The 21100-nt window shown below is 44.9% G+C and overlaps 1 pseudogene; it reads right to left on the bottom strand.

The window, feature by feature from the left end:
- Positions 1-13419, bottom strand: LOC132208681 (zinc finger protein 623-like; annotated as a pseudogene).
- Between the last annotated feature and the right edge of the window lie 7681 nt (positions 13420-21100).

Raw genomic sequence — 21100 nt, 5'->3', positions numbered from 1 at the left:
TCTATTAGTTTTAAAATAGTGATGGGAAAGAGTAGACCGGATCTGAAAGTTAAAGCTCTATATTGGAGGAAGGCCAATTTTAAAGGGATTACACAAGAGCTTTCAAAAGTTGATTGGGGCAGATATTGCAGGTAAAACGGAAAGATTCAGAACTGGGAAGCCTTCAAAAAAAAAACATGAGTGTTCAGGGACAGTATATTCCTGTTCGGGTGAAGGACAAGGCTGGTAGGTGTAGGGAATTCTGGATGACTAGAGAAATCAAGGTTTTGGTCAAGAAAAAGGAAGGACATGCCAGGTATAGACAGCAGAGATTGAGTGAATCCTTATAAGAGTATAATGACAATGGTATACTTAAGAGGGAAATTAGGAGGGCAAAAAGGGGACATGAGGTAGCTTCGGCAAATAGTATTAAGGAAAATCCAGAAGGATTCTACAAATAGATTAAGAACAAAAGGATAACTAGGGAGAGAATAGGGCCCCTTAAAAAGCAGCAATGCCGCCTATGTGTGGAATTGCAAGAAATGGGGAATATAATAAAACAAGTATTATGCATCAGTATTTACTACAGAAAAGGATATGGAAGATATAGACTGTGGGGAAATAAATAGCAACAACTTGAAAATTAGCCATATTTCAGAGGTAGTGATGCTGAACGGCTTAAAACGCATAAAAGTGGATAAATTCCTGGGACCTGATCAGGTGTATCCGAGAACTCGGAGGGAAACTAGGCAAGAGATTGTTGGGCCCCTTGCTGAGATATTTGTATCATCGATAGCCACAGATGAGGGATCAGAAGTTGGCTAATGTGGTGCCACTATTTCAGAAAGGTGCTAAGGAAAAGCCAGGAAACTATAGGCCAGTGAGCCTGATATTAGTGGTGGGCAAGTCATTGGAGGGAATCCTGAGGGATAGTACTTGAAATATTTGGAAAGGGAAGGACTGATTAGGGATAGGCAACATGGCTGTGTGTGTAGGAAATCATGTTTCACTAACTTGATTTTTTTTGAAGAAGGAACAAAGAGGATTGATTAGGGCAAAGCAGTGGATGTGTTCTATATGGATGTCAGTAAGGCAGTTGACAAGGTTCCTCATGGTAGACTGATTAGCAAGGTCAGATCACATGGAATACAGAGAGAACCAGTCATTTGGATACAGATCTGGCTTGAAGGTAGGAGACAGAGTGCTGGTGGAGGGTTGCTTTGTAGACTGGAGGCGTGTGACCAGTGGTGTGCCACAAGGATCAGAGCTGGGTCCACTCATTTCTGTCATTTATAAAGATGATTTGGATGTGAATGTAGGAGTTATAGTTACTAAGTACCAATCCTTGCAGCATACTGCAGGCCAAAGGCCTTTCCAAATGGCCAGCTCTCCCTGGATTCCATGTGATCTCACCTTGTTAATCAGTCTACCATGCGGAATTTTACTTACTGAAATCCATATCGAAAACATCCACCAGTCTGCCATCAATTTTCTTTGTAACTTCTTCAAAAAAAAACTCAATCAAGACATAATTTCCTATGGGCAAAGACATGTTGACTATCCCCATTCAGTCCACGCTTTCCAAATACGTAAATCCTATCCCTCAGACTTCCCTCCAACAACTTACCCATAACTGACATCAGGCTCACCAAAAGTTTATTGTTCCCTGGCTTTATGTTACCACCTTTCTTAAACAATGGCACTGGAATAGCCAACCTCCAGCCTAACAGCTCACCTATGACTGTCAATGGTGCAAATATCTGAGCAAGGGGCCCAATCGCAAGCCTAACTTCCCGCAAAGTTGGAGAATACACCTGAAGAGGTCCTGGGGATTTATCCACCTTTATGCTCTGTAAGGCATCCAGCACCACCTCCTCTATAATATGGAACTTTTCAAGATACACATTCATTTCTAAGTTCTCTAGCTTTCATATTCTTTTCCACAGTAAATACCGATGTAAAATACTTGTTTTGCATGTCATCCATCTTGTGCATTCCCATACATAGGCGGTCTTACTGTGCTTTTAAGGGGCATAATAGTGTCAAAATTGGCCTTAGTCCCATTTAAAACTTTAACTTTTAGACCAAGTCTATCCTTCTCCATAACTATTTTAAAACTAATACAACGATGATCATAGGCCCCAAAATATTTCTCCCACTGACCCCTCAGTCACCTGCCCTACCTTATTTCCCAAGAGAAGATCAAGTTTTGAGCAGGGACTAATGACACCAGTACAAACAGCCCAAAGATCCAAGTTCAATCCTTGATTTAAAAGCAAAATCCTTCAAATGTGGTTGTGGTGAACTTGCTGGTGTGTTAACAGTTTGGATGATTGAGTGAATCCCTTTCCACACATAGAACAAGTGAATGGTCTGGCCCCAGAGTGAACTCGCTGGTGTCTCAGCAGGTTGGTTGAGTGAGCAAATCCCTTCCCACATTCGGAACATGTGAACGGTTTCTCTCCAGTGTGAATTCATTGATGTGTCAGCAGGTGAACTGTCTGAGTGAATGCTTTTCCACACTCCGAACAGCTGAATGGTCTCTCTCCAGTATGAAGTCGCTGATGTGTCAGCAGGTTGGATGAGTGAGTAAATCCCTTCCCACACTCAGAACAGGTGAAAGGTTTCTCTCCAGTGTGAACTCGCTGATGTACCAATAGTTTGGAATTGCGAGTGAATCCTTTCCCACATTCAGAACAGATGAATGGTCTTTTCCCAGTGTGAACTTGCTGGTGTTCCAGCAGAGAGGATGACTGAGTGAATCCTTTCCCACACACAGAACAGGTGAATGATTTCTCTCTGGTGTGAACTTGCTGGTGTCTCAGCAGGTTGGTTGACGAAACGAATCCTTTCCCACAAATAAAGCAGGTGAACAGTCTGTCCCCATTGTGAATTCGCTGATGTGTCAACAGGCTGGATGACAAAGCAAATTCTTTCCCACATACAGAGCAAGTGAATGGCCTCTCTCCTGTGTGAATTTGCTGGTGTTTCAGCAGGTGAGATGTCTGCGCAAATCCTTTCCCACACACAGAGCAGGCAAACGGTCTCTCCCCACTGTGAACTTGTTGGTGTTTCAGCAGGTTGTTTGACTGAGTGAATCCCAGCCCACAATCAGAGCAAATGAACGGTTTCTCCCCAGTGTGACTGCGTTGGTGCATTTCCAGCTGGGATGGGTAAATAAATCCTTTCCCACAATCCCTACATTTCCACAGTCTCTCCCCAGTGTGACTGCGCTGGTGTTTGGACATTTCAGATGAATCTTCACAGACTCTTCGGCACACAGACAATACGCATTTCTCCCTGGTGAACAGTGCTTCTTCCTTCAATGTTCAAAATCCTGAGATAATTAGGTTATGACAAACAGATTGAGTGTCAGATCTGGATGTGGTTTTGTTTGATTTCTCTGAATGCAATCAAAATTTCAAACAGAAAAGTAGAGAGAGAGAAACCAGAAGAATACACACAAAGATTGTGAAACTCTGAAATTAATCTGGTCAATTGTGGATCCAACACCGAGGGGCACTGCTGGATTATCAGTAAAACTGAACCGGTTCATTTAATGTCCTTCAGGGAAGGAAAACAGTCAGCGTTTGCCTACAAAAAAAAAAGAGATAGAGTTTGGACAGACATGAAGGGCAGGCATTTTATACATCAGAAAATGAATCCAATTCCTGTTTTCTCCCCATACCCTCTGATGCTTCTGAAGGGCTGAGAATACACAGCAAAATACCTGAAATCTGAAATAAAAACAGAAAAGGTAAGGTAAGGTTCATTCTAAACTTTCTCTATTGAACATAAGTTTGTTATTAATTTGTTATTATTACTTGAAGTGAGCTTTCTGCTTTAGTATTGAGTGGGTGTTCAGATAAGTGGGGTATGGATGCTAGGGCAGTTGCTTGCTCCTCCTGCAAAATGTGGCAGTTGGGAGATGTGGCACACGTCTCCGCTGGCTACATCTGCGGGAAGTGCACCCAGCTACAGCTCCTTGAAAACCGTGTTAGGGAAATGGAGCTGGAGCTGGATGAACTACGGATCATTCGGGAGGCAGAGGGGGTAATTGAGAGGAGTTATCGGGAGTTGGTCACTCCTAAGGCTCAGGACGAGGATAGATGGGTTACAGTTAGGGGGAGGAAAGGGGACAGACAGACAGTGCAGAGATCCCCTGTGGGCATTCCCCTCAGCAATAAGTATACCGTTTTGGATACTGCTGGGGGGTTGACCTACCAGAGGAAAGCCATAGTAGTCAGTTCTCTGGCACTGAGCCTGACACTGTGGCAAAGAAGGGAAGGGGGCAGAATAGAAAAGTACTCGTGGTAGGGGACTCGATAGTTAGGGGAATCGACAGGAGATTTTGTGGGCAAGATCGGGATTCCCGGAAGGTATGTTGCCTCCCTGGTGCCAGGGTCCGGGACGTCTCCGATCGGGTGTATAAAGTTCTGAAAGGGGAGGGTGAACAGCCAGAAATCGTGTTACATATTGGCACAAATGATATAGCCAGAAATAGGTTTGAGGATATAAAAAGTGATTTCAGGGAGTTAGGATGGAAGCTGCAGAGCAGGACGAACAGAGTAGTGTTCTCTGGTTTACTACCGGTGCCACGAGATAGCGAGGTGAGGAACAGGGAGCGGGCGCAGCTGAACACGTGGCTACGCAGCTGGTGTAGGAGGGAGGGCTTCAGATATGTTGATAATTGGGATGCCTTCTGGGGAAGGTGGGACCTGTACAAGAAGGACGGGTTGCATCTGAACTGGAAGGGGACCAATGTCCTGGGTGGAAGGTTTGCTCGAGTAGTTCGAGAGGGTTTAAACTAGTATGGCAGGGGGGTGGGAACCTGAGCTGTATACCAGAGGTGAGCGTTGATGCAGGTGAGGCAGTAGCAAGAGGTAGACCAGCTAGTGGGAAGGATTTTCCTGGGAAGGAACCAAGGGATCGGTTAAAGTGTGTTTGCTTTAATGCAAGGAGTATCAGGAATAAAAGTGATGAACTTAGAGCATGGATCAGTACCTGGTGCTATGATGTTGTGGCCATAACAGAGACATGGGTTTCTCATGGGCTGGAATGGTTGCTGGATATTCCAGGGTTTAGAACATTTAAAAAGAATAGGGAGGGGGGAAAAAGAGGAGGGGGTGTAGCACTACTAATCAGAGAGGGTATCACAGCTACAGAAGCTTCCATTGTCGAGGAAGATCTGCCTACTGAGTCAGTATGGGTGGAAATTAGGAACAGCAAGGGAGTAGTCACCTCGTTAGGGGTTTACTACAGGCCCCCCAATAGCAGCAGGGAGATTGTAGAAAGCATAGGTCGACAGATTTTGGAAAAGTGTGGACGCAGTAGGGTTGTTGTAATGGGTGACTTTAACTTTCCTAATATTGATTGGAACCTCCTCCGAGCAGAAGATTTGAATGGAGCTGTTTTTGTAAGGTGTGTTCAGGAGGGTTTCCTAACGCAGTACGTTGACAGGCCGACGAGGGGAGAGGCCATTCTAGACTTGGTGCTCGGAAACGAGCCGGGGCAGGTATCAGATCTTGTGGTGGGAGAGCATTTTGGTGATAGTGACCATAACACTCTCTCATTCTACATAGCTATGGAGAAGGAGAGGATTAGGCAGAATGGGAGGATATTTAATTGGGGAAGAGGAAACTATGATGCGATTAGACACGAGTTAGGAAGCATGGACTGGGAGCAGTTGTTCCATGGTAAGGGAACTATAGACATGTGGAGATGGTTTAAGGAACAGTTGTTGGGAGTGATGAGTAAATATGTCCCTCTGAGACAGGCAAGACGGGGTAAGATAAAGGAACCTTGGATGACGAGAGCGGTGGAGCTTCTAGTGAAAAGGAAGAAGGTAGCTTACATAAGGTGGAGGAAGCTAGGGTCAAGTTCAGCTAGAGAGGATTACATGCAGGCAAGGAAGGAGCTCAAAAATGGTCTGAGGAGAGCCAGGAGGGGGCACGAGAAAGGCTTGGCAGAAGGAATCCGGGAAAACACAAAGGCATTTTACACTTACGTGAGGAATAAGAGAATGGTCAAAGAAAGAGTAGGGCCGATCAGGGATAGCATAGGGAACTTGTGTGTGGAGCCTGAGGAGGTAGGGGAAGCCCTAAATGAGTTTTTTGCTTCTGTCTTTACGAAAGAAACGACCTGTGTAGTGAATGAAACCTTTGAAGAGCAGGTGTGCATGCTGGAATGGATAGAGATAGAGGAAGCTGATGTACTGAAAATTTTGTCAAACATTAAGATTGACAAGTCGCCAGGCCCGGATCAGATTTGTCCTCGGCTGCTTTGGGAAGCGAGAAATGCAATTGCTTCGCCACTTGCGAAGATCTTTGCATCCTCGCTCTCCACTGGAGTCGTACCTGAGGACTGGAGAGAGGCAAATGTAATTCCTCTCTTCAAGAAAGGAAATAGGGAAATCCCCGGCAATTATAGACCGGTAAGTCTCACGTCTGTCGTCTGCAAGGTGTTAGAAAGGATTCTGAGGGATAAGATTTATGACCATCTGGAAGAGCATGGCTTGATCAAATACAGTCAACACGGCTTTGTGAGGGGTAGGTCATGCCTTACGAACCTTATCGAGTTTTTTGAGGATGTGACTAGTAAGGTTGATGAGGGTCAAGCTGTGGATGTGGTGTATATGGACTTCAGTAAGGCATTTGATAAGGTTCCCCATGGAAGGCTCATTCAGAAGGTCAGGAGGAATGGGATACAGGGGAACTTAGCTGCTTGGATACAGAATTGGCTGGCCAACAGAAGACAGCGAGTGGTAGTAGAAGGAAAATATTCTGCCTGGAAGTCAGTGGTGAGTGGGGTTCCACAGGGCTCTGTCCTTGGGCCTCTACTGTTTGTAATTTTTATTAATGACTTGGACGAGGGAATTGAAGGATGGGTCAGCAAGTTTGCAGACGACACAAAGGTCGGAGGTGTCGTTGACAGTGTAGAGGGCTGTTGTAGGCTGCAGCGGGACATTGACAGGATGCAGAGATGGGCTGAGAGGTGGCAGATGGAGTTCAACCTGGATAAATGCGAGGTGATGCATTTTGGAAGGTCGAATTTGAAAGCTGAGTACAGGATTAAGGATAGGATTCTTGGCAGCGTGGAGGAACAGAGGGATCTTGGTGTGCAGATACATAGATCCCTTAAAATGGCCACCCAAGTGGACAGGGTTGTTAAGAAAGCATATGGTGTTTTGGCTTTCATTAACAGGGGGATTGAGTTTAAAGAGTCGTGAGATCTTGTTGCAGCTCTATAAAACTTTGGTTAGACCGCACTTGGAATACTGCGTCCAGTTCTGGGCGCCCTATTATAGGAAAGATGTGGATGCTTTGGAGAGGGTTCAGAGGAGGTTTACCAGGATGCTGCCTGGACTGGAGGGCTTATCTTATGAAGAGAGGTTGACTGAGCTCGGTCTCTTTTCATTGGAGAAAAGGAGGAGGAGAGGGGACCTAATTGAGGTATACAAGATAATGAGAGGCATAGATAGAGTCGATAGCCAGAGACTATTTCCCAGGGCAGAAATGGCTAGCACGAGGGGTCATAGTTTTAAGCTGGTTGGTGGAAAGTATAGAGGGGATGTCAGAGGCAGGTTCTTTACGCAGAGAGTTGTGAGAGCATGGAATGCGTTGCCAGCAGCAGTTGTGGAAGCAAGGTCATTGGGGTCATTTAAGAGACTGCTGGACATGCATATGGTCACAGAAATTTGAGGGTGCATCCATGAGGATCAATGGTCGGCACAACATTGTGGGCTGAAGGGCCTGTTCTGTGCTGTACTGTTCTATGTTCTATGTTCTATGTTCTATGTTCTAAAAAGATGGAGATACACAGCAGATCTGACAGCATCTGAAATGGTGACAGATGCAGGAACCATTGCAATCTTGAAGAAGTGTTGAGATGATCATCCATTGCACCATAATATAGGTTACACACCGAGTGCCAGAAAACGGGCCTAGCTTCAATAGGTGCTTGATGGCCAGCACCGATACAATGGGGACAGTGTGTTCAACAATTTTACCCGAGTGTCTGACCCCATTTAGTTCCATGTTTCTCTCCTGTTCTCTTTTAGGAAACAGGCAGCAGCAAGTAGTGAAGAATGCAAATGATATTTTGCCCTTCATTGTGAGAGGATTCGAGTACAGGAAGAGGGATATCTTTCTATAAGGGCCTTGGTGAGACCACACCTGGAGTCGTGTGCACCTTTGTTCTCCTTTCCAAAGGAAGGATGGCCTGGCTACTGAATGATCGTAAAGAAGGTTCACCAGACCAATTCCTGGGATCTCAGGACTGATGCATGATGAGAGAGTTTTGATCTTGATTAATCCTTCTTTCTTTTAATCTTTCAGCCACCGACAACATCATGAACTAATTTCACGTCCCATTTGCTGATCTGAGTCTCTTACTACTGAAGCTATACTTTGGTTCCCATTCCCCTGTCATACGAGTTTAAATCCTCACCAGTGGAACTAGCAAAAGCATCAACAAGAATATCTGTCCCAGCTCTGCCCAGGACAATTGTTCAAGCTTGTGCATGTCCCACCTTCCCCAGAAACAAACAGTCTCAAAGCCTCAGGAATCTAAACGCTTTAAGTTATATCTCCAGCCATGCACTCATCTCATCTGTCCTCTTATTCTCGCTTTCACAAGCACGTGCATTGTAGCAGCTCACACTGTTACTGGATTAGATCACGAAAGGTCCTGTGGGGGTCATAAAAGAGTCCTGTTGAGAAGGAACATTTGGGAATTTACTTGGGTTTCTGTAAACAGGCAGTTCAAAACACATAAGCATTTTGATAAGAGGCAGTTTTTAAAGGCCTGGTCCAGCCACAATCACAAGTTTGTTACTTAATTAAAAAGTAGAAGCAAAAGTCTGATCCTACAGCATTCTGAACTGTTTAGGTAATTGTAACCAGAAATGCAAACAACCAATTAACATGAAATGGTTAGCTGAATTCCTTGAGCGAATGTTTGTCAGCAATAAAAGCAGCTCACTGCATCATTATGGAAGGCAAAGCAATAAATGGTGTAAACACAACCTGTAAAAGACCAACAACATAGGAAGGGGCAAAGAAAGGTTATAAAAGAGAGAAGTCAGGGCTGCAGAGAGATAAAACAATTGAAATGTAGATATGGATAATTTGAATAAATTCTTACATGCAAAGATCAACGGAAGAGTGACAAAGATAGATTGCAAAATCCGAAGTGAAGACATGATTAGTGCCTTAGTTATTTGTGAAATCTAAACAAGTTTTGTTTAATGGCTTGGTAAAGCTCTAAAGTGACTGAATTTCATCCTCAGTGGAATTTGAATAGATGCTTTTTATTAAAACAAGAAAGTAATAATGGAAAGCGCTTCGAGTGGAAAATGAAACTTCAATTTAAAAATCATTTGCAGCATGCAAATCGTTGGGGTTGTAAACTGCAACAGCAAGTCAGAAACACTGTTTGTTTGGTCTCTTAAGCTGAAGTGAGAGAGGGATTTTTCCACAATTTTCAACTGTATTACAAAATTGTAGTTACTTTATATCAGAGTTGAGTTTAAAAGACTTTATCACAATTCCTAACAATCCACACTACAGTTAGTAGAGAATTTGGAAAAGTTCTCAGTGATAAGCTACTATTTTGTTTTTTGGCAAAAAACATGGTGCAGCTGGCAAATGTCTGAGGAGGAATATAACTGTCAAAAGCATTGTCAGGTCCCAAAGACAGATGAAGTCATTTTCTAGCTAACCTCCGGAGATTATAGGAGGGTTTAAGGCTGAACATAGTATTGTCCATGATTGTTTGCTTACTGGATTGGATATATTGATTTGGGGTGTGTGGCTAACAATGACAACAATATTGCATGTAAATAACACCTAGCAAAAGGAATAAAAATATTACAATCAGCCAGGGAAAGTTTGAGTATCATTGCCCACTCTTCCAATCTGAGCTGTATTTAAGAGGGGAATTAGGCCTCACGTGAAAGCCAGGTTTGGAGTGGACTCTGGCCTCTCCCACACATGCGGTAACAGAGCTCTGAATAAAGGTCGCTTGTACAACTGAACACAACACAAAACTCCTCCCTACCACAATGTGGCAATGGGTGTAAGCTTGACAATACTACATTTGAGATCTTGTATTTTAATGTATCTCTTATCTTCCTATCTTCAGCTTTCAGGTCCTCCTATGTCACTGGTACAATCGGATGTTCACCCTCCCACTCCAGAATGTCCTGAAGCTGTTCCATGTCATCGCTGATCCTGGCACCAGGGAGGCAACATACCATCCCGGATTCATGTCTCTCTGAGCCCCGTACTATTGAATCCCCTGTCTCTACAGTCATATTCATCATTTTCCTCCCCTTCTCCGCAGCAGAGTCACTCCAAGTGCCATGAACTTGACTGATGCTGCTTCCCGATTGGCCACCCCACCACCACCAGCCCTCCCCCGACCAAACAGTACCCAAAACAGTATATTTGTTTGAGGACGATGACCACGAGGGACTCGAGCACTTCATTTCTGAGCCTTTTACTTGTCTGATGGCCACCCATTCCCTTGCTGTCTGTGTAATCTTCACCTGCTTGTGACCAATCTGTTGAGAATGCTACCACAACCTTCTCAGTATCATGAATGCTCCATACTGACTGCACCCACAGCTCCAGCTCTGAAAAACAGCTAACCAGTAGCTGCAGACGGATACACTTCCTGCACAAATAGCCAATAGGGACACTGGTAATATCCCGGAGTTTAACGCGGAAAAGTGTGAGGTGATTCACTTTGGAAGGAGTGACAGGAATACAGAGTACTGGGCTAATGGTAAGATTCTTGGTAGTGTGGATGAGCAAAGAGATCTCAGGATCCGTGTGCATAGATCCCTGAAAGTTTCCACCCAGGTTGATAGGGTTGTTAAGAAGGTGGATGGTGTGTGAGGTTTTATTGGTAGAGGGATTGAGTTTCAGAGCCATGAAGTCATGTTGCAGCTGTACACAACGCTGGTGCGGCCACACTTGGAGCTCTGGTCGCCACATTATAAGAAGGACGTGGAAGCATTGGAAAGGGTGCACAGGAGATTTACCTGGATGTTCCCTGGTATTGAGGGAAGGTCTTTTGAGGAAAAGTTGAGGGACTTGAGGCTGTTTTCGTTAGAAGAAGGTTAAGAGGTGACCTAATAGAGACATACAAGCTGATATGAGGAGTAGATAGGGCGGACACTGAGATCCTTCTTCCTCGGATGGAGGTGGCCAGCACGAGGGGCCATAGCTTTAAATTGAGGGGTGATAGTTGTAGGACAGATGTCAGAGGTAGGTTCTTTACTCAGAGTAGTAAGGGCGTGAAATGCCCTGCCTGCAACAGTAGTAGACTCGCCAAGTTTAAGGGCATTTAAGTGGTCATTGGATAAACATATGGATGATCATGGAATAGTGTGGGTTAAATGGGCTTCAGTTTGATTTCCCAGGTCGACACAACATCAAGGGTCTATGTTCTATTGTGCTAGACAAGGACAACACAGACCTGAGGTCTTCTGTTGTGACTTCTCTCCAGATTAAGCCAGTTTCTGCCTTAAAGAGAATTTAATGAAGCTAGGTCCTTCCCCTTCATTTCAAACATTACTATTATAAAATCAAAAGTCGCTAACTTTATATAAGCTAATATATACTTTAAAAACTGTAAGAAAATTCTTTCCAGTATCAATTATCAATTGACTGTTTCCGTTAGGACGGTGAGACTTTCTGAACTGCCCAAACTGAGACTGAGCATCACACTCAATCTTTCAGTTTCACTTTCTTTCTGTTTCACCCAACTCCAAAGCACTCTCATTTAGCCAAGCAGCACTCACAGTGCAGCCTTTTCATTTTCATTTTCATTGTCTGCTCACACCCACTCTGATCTCAGCCTCCCATACTGTTTCAATTCAGCTCAATGGGAGCTCAGGGAACAGCATCTTCACGTTAAATGCAGTAATTTATAACCCTCAGGACTCCACACAGACTTCAGCAGTTTCAGGATCAAAAGAGTTGTCAGGATCTGGAAGATTCCACTTGAAGGGGTGCTGGAATTTGTGCCCATAAGGAATTTTAAAAGGAAGTTTGCAGATATTCAAGAATGAAGAATATATAGATTAAAATCATGAAGTGGGCGATTGGGACTAAATATGACAGTTCTTTCAAGGAGACGAGGTGTTGTTTGGACAAATCTGCCCCTCTCAGGCCAATATCTCCTTTCTCAGCTGCAGGGTATAGAACTCAACACTTATCCCAGGGGTGATCAAACCAAAAATTTGAATATTCTGCTTTCAAGTTACAACCTTACCAGGAATATTCTCCCATGGATAGAATGGTTAAACCTCTTCCCTTTCGCATTTAAGTGTCAATGATACTCAGATCCTGATCACTCTGCTTAATGGAGAACTTGCATGGATCCTGGTCTGCAAATTATTCTCAATTAATACCCTGTAAAACAAATCCATAAGAGACAAATAACTGTCAGCCCTGGATAGAAATCCAAAAAACACCACAAGATTGTTTGGAAAAGGCAAACATTTCTCTTGGTTTCCGTTCGTTATGTATAAATCCTCCTGTTCAAATTACCCTGCTCCCCGACACAGAAAGATGCAGAGGGAAAATACACCCATTATTAGAGACGGAGGAAGTCAGATATTAATGAATTTGACCAGGGAGCACAAGGGGACTCAGAGCACGTTCAGTGATTTGATCCCAATCATATGAATACTGGGCAAACGGATATGTTTTAATAGATCATAATATTTAAAGCAGGACTTCCGAAAGTGAGAGTGCAACAGGTAACATGAAGTTCTGAGCAAGGGTTAGCGGATCCGAAACGTTATTTTTTTAATTCACGGATGCTGCCAAACCTACTGAGCTTTTCCACCAACTCTGTTTTTGAACATGCAGTTCTGAACGCGTTTTCGGCATTTCTCCTCCACTAAGTATCTAACGTGTAACTGCAGCAATTTATACTGCCTGAAGCCAGTACTCCGCCAGCGTCAAAAGTCCTTCCCAGGAAATACACGCCACGTCTCAGTCTGGGGAAGAAGTCCAGAAAAAAAAAACACATTTCGCTTCTATATACCCGCCCCCCCAAAGAAAGGCTGCGCTGGCGTTCCACTGCAGGCTGCCACCTATAAATATGGCGATCCGGCATGAGTCCCAAAGATCATTGCCCCTAATAAAGATGGTGGCAATCACCTCTGCCTATCGCAGCCTCAGGTCCGCAGCAATTCTTCCATTTGCTGCAAAACACGGGGCCGGCATGTTAAAATGTATGTTTTCTGACATGCATCGACCGCAATTAAAACCTCTCAGTCAATACCGAAACTATTTCCCTCCCGGTTTTTGCTCCTTTCCTTTTTGTCCCGTGTACTGTACCTTCCGAAAGCAGCTGACCTTCAGTCGCAGAGATTTTGCGCCCCCGAACAAGGGCGATCACGTGATTTTCACACAGACAAACATCTCACTCGCTCTGATTGGTTGGAGGGTAGGCCGCTTCCATTGGGTCCTCCAAGCCCCGCCCCGTGCTCCGATTGAACCAAAGCTGACATCGCTCACAGGGAGACAGCAAGAGCTGCAGGTGCTGGAGTCAAGGATGACACAGTGTGAAGCTGGAGGGACACAGCGAGCCAGGCACCATCAGAGGAGCAGGAAAGTTGATGGTTCAGGACCCTTCTTCAGAAATGGGGGAGGGGACGGGAACTGAAACATAAACAGAGTGGGGGCTGGGGAAGGTAGGTGGGAAGGTGATAGGTGAGTGCAGGTAGTCAGTGGTGAAGATTTTTCCTGCTGTTCATCAGCTCTGTGAGTGATGGTGAGTGTTCATCCCGAGATGAGGGAAAAAATGGGCCACTCCTGATTCTCCTAATGTAAGGCAAAACAGCTTGTATTTTATGGAAACTTTTACTCTGTCATTCTCCTCGATGTTTTGGCTGTTTCGGAGACATGGATAGAGCAGGGTCAGGAATGGATGTTGTAAGCTCCAGGGTTTAGATCTTTCATTAAGGACAGGGAAGGTGGTAAAAGAGGGGGAGGTGTGGCTTTGTTAGCCAAGGGCAGTACAACGGTGGCTGAAAGAACTCTTGATGAGGACTCGTCTACTGAGGTGTTATGGGCTGAGGTCAGAAACAGGAGAGGAGAGGTCACACTGCTGGGAGTTTTTTATAGGCCCCTGGAAAGTTCCAGGGATGTGGAGGAGAGGATTGGCAAAACTATTCTGAGCAGGAGTGAAAATAACAGGGAGATTAGCTATGGCAGACATTAACTTCCCTAACATTGACTGGAAATGCGATAACTCTAGTATGTTGGATGCATCAGTTTTTGTCCAATGTGTGCAGGAGGGTTTCCTGACTCAGTATGTTGAAGGGCCGACAAGAGGGGAGGCCACACTGGATCTGGTACTTGGTAATGAACCAGGCCAGGTGTTTGATTTAGTGGTAGGTGAGCACTTTGGACAGAGTGACCATAATTCGGTTATGTTTACTTTAGCAATGGAAAGGGTTAGGAATATGCTCCAGGGCAAGAGTTATAGATGGGGGAAGGGCAATTATAATGCGATTAGGCAAGACTTAGGAGGCAGAGAATGGGTTAGCAAAATGCAAGGGATGGAGACAATCGAAATGTGGAGCAGGTTTAAGGAACAGATATTGCTGTCCTTGATAGGTATGTACCTGTCAGGCAGGGAGGAAGCGATTGAGGTAAGGGAGCTGTGGTTTATGAAAAAAATTGTATCTCTTGTTAGGCAGAAGAGGGAGGCTTATGTGACGATGAGACAAGATGGTTCAGATGAGGCGATGGAGAGTTACAGATTAGCTAGGAAGGATTTAAAGAGAGAGAGAGAGTTAAGAAGAGCAAGGAAGGGACAAGAGCAGACATTGGCAGGTAGAATAAAGGAGAACCCTAAAGCGTTCTATAGGTGTGTGACGAATAAGATGATGTCTCGGGTAGATATAGGGCCAGTCAAAGACAGAAGTGGGAAGTTGTGGAGATTGGAGAGGTACTAAATGATTATTTCTCATCTGTTTTCACTGAGGAACAGGAGAATATTGTAGAGGAGATGACTGAGTTATGGGCTACTAGAATTGAAAGGATTAAGGTTAGTAAGGAGGAGGTGTGATCAATTCTAGAAGGTATGAATTAGATAAATCCCCTGGGCCAGATGGGATTTTTCCGAGGATTGTCTGGGAAGCTAGGGAGGTGGTAGCGGAGCATTTGGCCTTGATCTTTGAGTCCTCATTGTCTACAGGTTCAGTACCAGAGGTCTGGAGGATTGCAAATGTTGTGCCCTTGTTCAAGAAGGGCAGTGGGGCTGACCCAGGTAATTATAGGCCTGTGAGCCTTACATCAGTTGCAGGAAACATTTTGGGAAGGATGAGAAGAGATAGGATTTATAGTCATCTAGCAAGCAACAATTTGATTGGAGATAGTCAGCATGGATTCGTCAAGGGCAGGTTGTGTCTCACAAACCTCATTGAGTTTTTTGAGAAGGTGACCAAGCATGTGGATGAGGGAAGGGCAGTTGACATGGTGTACATGGACTTCAGTAAAGCCTTTGATAAGGTTCCACATGGTAGGCTATTGAAGAGAATACAGAGACACAGGATTGAGGGAGAAATAGCAGTTTGGATTAGAAACTGGCTTTCTGTAAGAAGACAACGAGTGGTGGTTGATGGAAAATATTCAGCCTGGAGTCCAGTTACTAGTGGTGTGCCTCAAGGATTTGTTTTGGGACCACTGCTGTTTGTCATTTTTATAAATGACTTGGACGCAGGCATAGGTGGATGGGTTAGTAAATTTGCAGATGACACTAAAGTCGGTGGAGTGGTGGACAGTGTGGAAGAATGTTGCAGGTTGCAGGGAGACTTGGATAAACTGCAGAATTGGGCTGGAAGTTGGAAAATGGAGTTTAATATGGATTAAATGTGAGGTGATTCACTTTGGGAAGAATAATAGGAAGGCAGAAATGGAAAGATTGTTGGTAGTGTGGATGTGCAGAGGGATCTTGGTGCCCATGTACATCGATCCCTGAAAGTTGCCACCCAGGTTGATACTGCTGTTAAGAAGGCTTACGGTGTGTTAGGTTTTATTGGGAGAGGGACTGGGTTCTGGAGCCATGATGTCATGCTGCAACTGTAGAAAATGCTAGTGTGGCCTCATTTGGAATATTGCGTGCAGTTCTGGTTGCCCCATTACAGGAAGGATGTGGAATCATTGGAAAAGGTGCAGAGGAGATTTACCAGGATGTTGCCTGGTCTGGAGAATAGGCCCTATGAAGAAAAGCTGAGGGACTTGGGTCTGTTCTCAATGGAGAGAAGGAAGCTAAGAGGGGATTTAATAGAGACATACAAGATGTTCAGAGGATTAAATAGGGTGGACAGTGAGAGCCTTTTTCCGAGGATGATGACGTCAGCTTGTACAAGGGGACATAGCTACAAATTGACGGGTGGTAGATTTAAGACAGATGTCAGAGGCAGGTTCTTTACTCAGAGAGTGGTAAGGGTATGGAACGCCCTGCCTGCCAGTGTCGTTAACTCAGCCACATTAGGGGCATTTAAACAGTCCTTGGATAAGCATATGGATAATGATGGGATAGTGTAGGGCGAGGGGCTTAGATAGGTTCAGAGGTCGGCGCAACGTCAAGGGCCGAAAGGTCTGTTCTGTGCTGTATTGTTCTACGTTCTATGTTCTAGGTGCTTCACAGATGAGCAAAACATCGATTAAAGATATCGATTTTTATGATGTATCATAAAGAATGAGAGAGAGAGGTTTAGGGAGGAAATTCCATAGTTTGGGTTGTCAGCAGCTCCATTCCTGGAGGGTTGTAAGTCGGGTGGGTCAGAAAAACGTCTGGGAAGGGGAATTGCAGGAGTGAAAAAAACACATATGGCCTTAAGGATGGCAAAGATTTCAGAGACTGTCATTAGAGAGTACGGTTGTCTCATGGAGCTTAAGGCATGGCACTGCACTCAATCCATTGCAAGTCATGACCGCAGAGGTACAGAAGATTTCTGCTGCCTTAATCAGGCTGACCAATATTTGTATCAATGGGCTTGTAAAATGTCAGTAATCTCCTCTACCTCAGAGTCAAGGTGTTGATGGGATGCTGCTACAGAAGAGGAGACAGGAAGCAAGGAATGTCACACAAAGATCTCTCCTCTTCTCACTATTTTCACTGCAAAACCAAGGGAGCACCTAACATATCACCTCTATCTCCCATCACAACACTTTGCCCCACAATAACTGTGTCTGCCCCTGCACAAGTAGAAGTGGGAGTCTTTTCCAGGACCATGTGGTACCCTGAAACTCTGAGCGAAGACCAAAAGCATCTGAGCGGTGAGAGCAAAGATTTGAGAAGACTGTCTGCACCTTTGCTGAAACTTATAGGGTCACTAGGTCAAAGCAATAGGCAGCATGCGGAATACAAACTGGAATTGATTAAGTGTGCGTCTGTACAAATTTGGACAGGCCGGGGGTGTGGGACACTTGACAAAATTTTCAGTTTCCTTTTTGAATAGTCCCCTGAAATGCCTTTTTGGAACCACTTCTAACCCTTATCCATGCTCCGATCTGGAGGGCCAGGTCACTCTTGCTCTGGTTTCATCCTGCAATTTTATGAAGTCAGCAACAAGATGAGTTTCAGCATTGAATTTGAAGATTATTAAAAGCTAACATTGATTGCCATTAGAATGTTTTGATTTTGATTTATGTTGTCTTGTGTACCGAAGTACAGTGAAGTGTTTTTGAGAGCGGCACAGGCAGATCATAGCAAACAATGATTTACAGATCAAAGTGTGCTTAGACAGAGCAAGGCATGCAAGGTTATGCCTGCACAGGAGGTGTGCAAAGCAAGATCAACACTATTTGGAGTGACAGAGTCCATTCATCAGTCTAATAATGGCAGAGAAGAAGCTGTTCTTCAACCCCTTGATAGAACATAGAACATTACAGCACAGTACAGGCCCTTCGGCCCTCGATGTTGTGCCGACCTGTCATACTGATCTCAAGCCCATCTAACCTACACTATTTCATTTATGTCCATATGCTTATCCAATGACGACTTAAATGTACCTAAAGTTGGCGAATCTACTACCGTTGCAGGCAAAGCGTTCCATTCCCTTACTACTCTCTGAGTAAAGAAACTACCTCTGACAGCTGTCCTTATCTTTCACCCCTCAATTTAAAGCTATGCCCCCTCATGCTCGCCGTCACCATCCTCGGAAAAAGGCTCTCCCTATCCACCCGATCTAACCCTCTGATTATTTTATATGTTTCAAGTAAGTCACCTCTCAACCTTCTTCTCTCTAATGAAAACAGCCTCAAGTCCCTCAGCCTTTCCTCATGAGACCTTCCCTCTATACCAGGCAACATCCTAGTAAATCTCCTCCGCACCCTTTCCAAAGCTTCCACATCCTTCTTGTAATGCGGTGACCAGAACAGTACACAATACTCCAAGTGCGGCCGCACCAGAGTTTTGTACAGCTTCACCATAACCGCTTGGTTCCGGAACTCGATCCCTCTATTAATAAAAGCTAAAAACACTGTATGCCTTCTTAACAGCCCTGTCAACCTGGGTGGCAACTTTCAAAGATCTGTGTACATGGACACCGAGATCTCTCTGTCCATCTACACTACCAAGAGTCTTACCATTAGCCCAGTACTTTGCCTTCCGGTTACTCCAAAGTGCATCACCTCACACTTGTCTGCATTAAACTCCATTTGCCACCTCTCAGCCCAGCTCTGCAGCTTATCTGTGTCTCTCTGCAACCTACAGCATCCTTCGTCACTATCCACAACTCGACCAACCTTCGTGTCGTCTGCAAATTTACTAACCCATCCATCTACGCCCTCATCCAAGTCATTTCCAAAAATGACAAACAACAGTGGACCCAACACCGACCCTTGCGGTACACCATGGGTGTGTTCTATCTTCTGCCTCATGGAAGAAGTTGGATGAGAGCATTACCGAGATGGGACGAGTCATTGATGATGTTGGCAGCCTTTCTGTGGCAACGAGACGTGTAAATGAAGTCCATGGAAAGGAGGCTGTTGCCGTTGTGGCCTTCTCTATACTGGGGAAACCAAGCAGAGGCTTGAAGACTGCTTTTCAGAACACCTACGCTTGGTTCACACAAAACAACTGCACCTTCCAGTTGTGAACCATTTTAACTCCCCCTCCCATTCCTCAGACGACATATCCATCCTGGGCCTCCTGCAGTACCACAACGATGCCACCCGAAGGTTGCAGGAACAGCATCTCATATTCTGCCTGGGAACCCTGCAGCCCAATGATGTCAATGTGGATTTCACAAGCTTCAAAATCTCCCCTCCCCCCACTGCATCCCAAAGCCAGCCCAGCTTGTCCCTGCCTCCCTAACCTGTCCTTCCTCCCACTTATCCCCTCCTCCCACCTCAAACCCCACCCCCATCTCCTCCATACTAACCTCATCCTGCCCCCTTGCCCTGTCCATCCTCCCTGGACTGACCTATCTCCTCCCTATCTCCCCACCTATACTCACCTTTACAGGCTCCATCCCCGCCTCTTTGACCTGTCAGCTCTCCACCTATCATCTCCTCTATCCATCTTCAATCCGCCTCCCCGTCTCTCCCTATTTATTTCAGAACTCCCTTTCCCTCCCCCATTTCTGAAGAAGGGTCTAGGCCCGAAATGTCAGCTTTCCTGCTCCTATGATGCTGCTTGGCCTGCTGTGTTCATCCAGCTCTACACCTGTTATTCTATGGATAAGAGGTTGGCTTCTGTGATGATCTGTGCTGTGCACACAACTTTCTGCAGTTTCTTATGCCCTTGGGCTGAGCAGTTGTTGCACCAGGCCATTATGCACCCGATAGGATGCTTTGTATGGTGCATCTGTAAAGGTTGGTGAGGTCCTTATGGACATGCAGTACAGTAGATAAACAAAACATAAAAAAAAGTTTAAAAAGATGCCAAGTTAGACATGCTGGGATTTTAAGTCGGATTTGAAACTGTTTTGTGCAGCTAACAGTTAAGGAAAGCTCTTGCAGTTCTTTTGTCAGTGAATAGAGAAATGCTGGTGAAATAAAGGATTATATATGTAGCAGCCCTGAGTTAAAAGGAAAACAGAACAAGCATGAATATGCAGAAGATCACGAGGTTGACTAAGGTCAGTGTTGCTTATATGAACTGTGACTGGGCACAGTGGGGAGTTAATCAGATAAGAACAAGGATAAAGTAAGACCATAAGACATAGGAGTGGAAATAAGGCCATTCAGCCCATCAAGTCCACTCCGCCATTTAAATCATGGCTGATGGACATTTCAACACCACTTCCCTGCACTCTCCCCGCAGCCCTTGATTCCTTTTGAGATCAAGAATTAGTTGATCTCTGCCTTGAAGGCCTCCAACGTCCCGCCCTCCACTGCACTCTGCAGCAATGAATTCCACAAGCCCACCACACTCTGGCTGAAGAAATGTCGTCTCATTTCAGTTTTAAATTTACCCCCTCTAATTTTAAGGCTGTGCCCACGGGTCCTAGTCTCCCCGCCTAATGGAAACAACCTCCTAGCGTCCACCCCTTCTAAACCATCCATTATCTTGTAAGTTTCTATTAGATCTCCCCTCAACCGACTAAACTCGAATGAGTACAATCCCAGGATCCTTAGCCGTTCATCATACGTTAAACCTACCATTCCAGAGATCATCCGTGTGAATCTCCGCTGGACATGCTCCTGGGCTAGTATGTCCTTCCTGAGGTGTGGGGCCCAAAATTGGACACAGTATTCTAAATGGGGCCTAACTAGAGCCTTATAAAGCCTCAGAAGCACATCGCTGCTTTTATATTCCAACCCTCTCAAGATAAACGACAACATTACATTTGCTTTCTTAATTATGGACTCTACCTGCAAGTTAACCTTTAGAGAATCCTGGACCAACACTCCCAGATCCCTTTGCACTTCTGATTTGCGAATTTTCTCACCGTTTAGAATATAGTCCATGCCTGTATTCTTTTTTCCAAAGTGCTAAACCTCACATTTACTCACATTGAATTTCATCAGCCATTTCCTGGACCACTGTCCTAAACTGTCTAAATCTTTCTGCAGCTTCCCCACCTCCTCAGTACTACCTGCCTGTCCACCTATCTTCGTATCATCATCAAACTTCGCCA

This window comes from Stegostoma tigrinum, unplaced genomic scaffold, assembly GCF_030684315.1.
Source record: "Stegostoma tigrinum isolate sSteTig4 unplaced genomic scaffold, sSteTig4.hap1 scaffold_50, whole genome shotgun sequence".
Taxonomy (NCBI): Eukaryota; Metazoa; Chordata; class Chondrichthyes; order Orectolobiformes; family Stegostomatidae; genus Stegostoma; species Stegostoma tigrinum.
This window is presented reverse-complemented; position numbering and strand designations above follow the sequence as displayed.